Here is a 6000-nt window from a genome sequence, read left to right on the forward strand (position 1 = left end):
TGTTTTTCCTCCATATACGCCCTTTATAGCTCTATAATGCCAGAGCTCTTAATCAAACCAATAATGCCTACACGGCAAGGGGAATTGTGCATTATGGTGAGTTATTGTACTGAAAAAATCCCAGATATTGTTCATGCTCAGGGTTCTTCTTGTGTCTGTGTTTCCCACCTGCTTCTGTATCATGATAACTTTCTATTTTTAAGAAAAGGCTATACCTAATCTATATTATGGGAACTTATAACTGCATGAAGTGAGTGCAATAATGACAGTGCATTATGGAGTGACAGATATATCAACCTTCGTATATAATGCATATAGCAGGCACTGAGATGGATCATGAGACTCACTGGGAAACCATGCTGGTAAGCCTTCCAGCACAAGGTTTATGTAGAACATTAGGAGAGCAATATATCTCAGTTGAAGGTGTGAAAGAAATTAAGAATGATTATGATAGACGCAAAGTTTATATATTAGGCCAGGTGTGGGACCACATGTCTTTACTATCGCTGTGCTGAGAAATAACCTCTGTGCTGAGTGCAGTAGTGATGAAGTGCACTGCAATTTACCTCCGCCGGTACCTGCTGAGACTCATCCTTTTTATTGGCATAATAGTCATCTATCTCTCTTGTCAAAATAATGTAATGCTAAGGGAAATATGTGTGAAGCTATTACTTCAGATTTTTCCCGGAGTGGTACAAAATATCACAGCAGAGCAGCAATGCCAGGATCACCGGGAAAGGTGTATCACTCAGGATAGAGATAGTCTTACGGGAAATTACACTTAAATGATTGTAGCACTTATTTCCAATGAGCGTATGAAGAGCAACAGAGCAGGAGGCTCAAAAGAGCAAAACCAAAGGGGACATGGAGAAATAGAAGTGAATTCTTCCATCATATTATAAAAGATAAATCTTGTATTATTTTATGTTTATGAGTAGTTGATCATGGAAAATCTTGCCAATCAGTGGCTATTTTTTTCTTCATGTCACCAAGTATGACAATTCATTGAGTATATTTGCCCTTTCTAGAAAAACATAAGCTGCAATTATCTGAAATTTCTTATAGTCTAATTAAGTGTGAGCGGTATGAAAATAGATTTCAGCAGCCCCAAAAATGTGATTTTTCTGTCTATGCCCTGCTAACCCTACACTTTTACACTCCACCATATTGTCTTCCCCTCTGTAGGCCATATGGTGGAATGGCTCACTGATGACACACTGTTGAGCCACCATAGAAGTAGCATAGATTATAATTAACTGAAGCAGTCATGTTGACAATGGTATCTGATGTGCAGGCAGGATGGTGTAGAGCCGGAGGAGCTGATCAGATTAATATACATTTTTGTGGGGAATTTTATTCATTGAAATCCCTGGCATTTGTATGCATATAAGACCAGTGGGTGGATCTATGTATATGAGTTTAGTGGGCAGTTCTGTGTATATGAGTCCATTGGGCCATTCTATGTATATGAGTTTAGTGGGTGGTTCTATGTATACGAGTTCAGTGGGCGGTTGCATATATATATATGCATTTAGTGGGTGGTACCATGTATGAGTTCAGTGGGCGGTTCTATGTATATGAGTTCAGTGCGCAGTTCTATGTATACGAGTTCAGTGGGCAGTTCCAGGTATATGAGTTCAGTGGGTGATTCTATGTATACGAGTTCAGTGGGCAGTTCCATGTATATGAGTTCAGTGGGTGATTCTATGTATATGAGTTCAGTGGGCGGTTCTATGTGTACAAGTTCAGTGGGTGGTTCTATGTATATGAGTTCAGTGGGCGGTCCATGTATATGAGTTTAGTGAGCGGTTCACTGTATGAGTTCAGTGGGCAGTTCTATTTATATGAGTATAGTGGGAGTTCTATGTATATGAGTTCAGTGGGCGGTCCATGTTTATGAGTTCAGTGGGTGATTCCTTGTATATGAGTTTAATGGGTGGTTCTATGTATATGATTCCAGTGGGCGGTTCTATGTATACGAGTTCAGTGGGCGGTTCTATGTATATGAGTTCAGTGAGTGTTTCTACTGTCAGTAAGTGACAGTCTTCCCTGTATAACTCTTGATGCAGGCATAACTATCAATCACTGAATAGGACCACCCAATGGAGTCATTTACATGCAAACACCAATGGAAACATTCATGGTTTGCTAAAATGTTTACCAGAAAAACATGTAACAATCTGATTAGCTACTCCTGCTCTCCAATACATCCACAAATCAGACTACATGTGGAATGTAAAAGGTTCCTCTTTAAGTCTTTGCTGCCCAGTCATGAGTAAACTTTCTAGAAATTGAAATGAAGGTATCATACGAAAATACTTGTTTTCAACCTGATTTGAAACTTCCTTATTTCCCCATAGTTGGTGGTGATGTCAACATATAGGAAAAATGCAGTATTTAAGGCAATGTATTGTGCAAGTGCCATAGGGTGGAAGAGGAGGAACATGGTATTGCTATGTCAAATCAAATCAATCAAATCAAATTTATTATCGCCAAGTACATATTACATATATACAAGGAATTCTTTGTGGCAAAGAGGCAACATAATATATAACAACAGATACAACAAGTAACATCTAACAAGACAGATACAGTATATAGTCTACACATGACGATTTAATTGTTGAACAGAGAGTGGATAGAAGCTGTTCATATGGCGGTTGGTGCTGCATTTGGGGACTCTGAAGCGACGTCCTGAAGGGAGTAGTTGGAATGAGGAGTGTCCCGGGTGAGAGGGATCGGATGAAATTTTCAATGCGTGGGATCGAATACTCTTATCATAAAGATCCTGGATTTTAGGCAGGGGGAACCTATAATTCTCTCTGCTGTTCTGAAAGTCCTTTGCAAGCGGAGTTTGTCATGCGCAGTGGCTCCCCCATACCAGACTATCAGAGAGGAACAAATCACAGATCTGATGACAGCATTAAAGAATAAGTTCAGCAGATTCTTAGACAAACCATATATTTTCAGCTGACGCAGGAAGAACATCCTCTGTTGTGCTTTTCTTATAACAGCATCCACGTTTTTCCCCCATTTAAGATCATGAGAGATGATAACACCAAGGAATTTGGTCTCTGTGACCCTAAGAACCACTTCGTCATGGATGTAGATTGGAAGTATCTCATGTTGATCTTTCCTAAAATCCACCACCATCTCAGCAGTTTTTTTAGTGTTGAGTACAAGATTATTGGCTTTACACCAGTCACATATTCTTTCCACCTCACTCCGATACAAGTCTTCAGCATTTCCCCTGATGAGACCAATCAGTGTCATATCATCGGCAAATTTCAAGATTTTTACTGAGTCTGCTGAAGAGATGCAATCATTCGTATAGAGAGAAAACAGTAACGGGGACAAAACACACCCCTGAGGTGCCCCGATGTTTGTGACCAAGGTGTCCGAAGTGAATGGTCCAACTTTTACACTCTGTATCCTGGCTGTCAGGAAGTTATAAATCCACAAGCATAAGTTAAGAGGGACTCCAAGAGCTACCATTTTCTTATGAAGTAAATTCGGATCAATGGTATTGAACGCTGAGCTAAAGTCCATGAAAAGAATCCGGACATATGAGTGCAGTTCATCTGTATGATCCAAAATGTACTTCAGTGCCAGATTGACAGTGTCGTTTGCCGAACGATTCTCCTTATAGGCAAACTGAAGCGGGTCCCATAGCTTCTGCATGAATTTTATCAGGTGGGACATCATAATTCTTTCGAAGACTTTCATAGCTACAGATGTGAGTGCTACTGGTCTATAGTCGTTCAACTCAGAGGATCCCACTTTCTTGGGGACAGGGATAATTGTGGAATTTTTCCAACACTGAGGTACAACGCACTCTTTCAGTGACACATTGTATATATTTGTCAGTATAGGGGCAAGCTGGGTAGCACATACTTTCAGACACATTGGAGATTCACCATCAGGGCCAGGTGCCTTTTTGACCTTAAGTCCCTTTAGGATGCGTATCACCTCTGCCTCGGAGATCACTACTTGGGTGTTGCACAATGAATGATCTTTATATGAACAGACTGAGGAGCTTAGAGATGAATAGCCACTGTGTGTAGAGCTTGCCTCAAATCTGCAGTAGAATTCATTTAACTCTGCTGCCAGACTTCTGCTGGGGTTCACTATAGTGGGGTGGCTTTTATAATTGGTGACCTCTCTTAATCCTCTCCATGCAGATCTATTATCTTTTGATGAGAACCTTTCCTCCAGAATCTTTGCATACTCGTGTTTGGCTAACTTGATCTCTTTAGATAGCGAGTTCCTAAGTTTCTTGAATTCAGTAATATCGCCTGCTTTATAAGCCTCCTCTTTTCTCTTACGGATCAACCTGACTTTATTTGTAAACCACGGCTTGTTGTTTCCCCGAAAGTGGACAGATTTGGATGGAATAAACGTGTCTTCACAAAAACGGATATATGAGGACACTGCATCAACCCATTCATCCAGACCCGAGCATGTTTCCTGGAATACCTCCCAGTCCGTGCATTCAAAGCATGCTTATAGTTGCAATTTTGCCTCCTCAGACCATGTCTTCTTTGTATAAACTGTAGGTTTGGATGTTTTCAACCTTTGCCTGTAGGCTGGAATTAAATGAATTAGACAATGATCTGAAAAGCCCACTGCTGCTCTCCTCACTGCCCTGTAGGCCCCTTTTATGACTGTATAGCAGTGATCAAGCGTATTGTTCTCTCTCATGAAGCAGTTTATATGTTGAGTAAATTTGGGGAGATCCAGGTTGAGTTTTCCTTTGTTAAAGTCCCCCATTACGATCACAAATGCTTCTGGAGATCCTTTCTCCCATTCTGATATTTTGCATGCTAATTCACCAATAGCAGCTTTAACAGATGCTTGGGGGGGAATATATACTGCAACCAGAACCATAGATGAAAACTCTCTTGGAGAGTAAAATGGTCTACAATTGAGTGCAAGGTACTCTAGATCTGGAGAGCAGCCTTTTCCCAGTATGTTAACATCACAGCACCAGCTAGTGTTGATGTAGAGACATACCCCACCCCCCTTTGTTTACCTGAAGCTACACAATCACGGTCAGCTCTGTAGATAACAAAACCAGGTAGATCCAGACTACAATCAGGGATGGTCTCATTCAACCAGGTCTCAATAAAACAAAGAGCAGCTGAATTGGCCATATCAGATCTCATGTTACAAAGTAAGTTCAGTTCCTCCATTTTGTTAGATAAGGAACGGACATTAGCCAAGTGGAGTGAAGGAAGAGCTGTTCTGAACCCTCTCCTCCGAAGGCGTGCCAGGACTCCTCCTCTCCTACCTCTCTTGCAGTACACCTCCACAGGTTTCACAGAAGTAATGGATTTTATGTGCTCAATTGTTGAATTAGCAATCATGCTCCAAGAAGGGGAGTCCATGAGAAATTGCGGATGATTCCAGAATAATAAATCGTCCCTTGAAATCATAAGAGTAGGTTTACAGAGTGCAGTGGCCATGATTACACTCAGCTTGTAGCTAAAAAGACTGAACAGTCACAGCTTAGCAAAGTTAAATGTACAACTTTCCATAAAGGGTGCTCCCAGCACTGCTGGGGGGGAGGGCATGGGTGCAACAAGACAGGGACATCAGGGGACATGCCAACAGTCAGTCCAAACCTGCCCAGCTCACCCCTTCAACTCCACCTGGACCACAAGATCTCCAGAACATCTCCAGCACCGCACACTCCACCAGCTTTCCTATCCCAGGATCATCTGCATTCTGGAAATGGGTACAAGTTGTAGGAAAGTTGGCAGGCAGCTAGCAGCTTCACTCTCCCCCAGCTGAAACCAGGCACGGAGCTCCACGACGACAGAAATACACCGGTCCCAGCTGGTCCCAGTCTCCACACTACTCCCAGCTCTGCCGAATCCTGTAGCCCTACAGCTCCACGTGGACCACAAGATCTCCAGAACAACTCCAGCACCGCACTGTCCACCAGCTTTCCTATCCCGGGATCATCTGCATTCTGGAATTGGTTACAAGTTGTAGGAA

The sequence above is a fragment of the Dendrobates tinctorius genome, unplaced genomic scaffold (genome assembly GCF_039654945.1).
Source record: "Dendrobates tinctorius isolate UK_male_01 unplaced genomic scaffold, ASM3965494v1 ptg000028l, whole genome shotgun sequence".
NCBI lineage: Eukaryota > Metazoa > Chordata > Amphibia > Anura > Dendrobatidae > Dendrobates > Dendrobates tinctorius.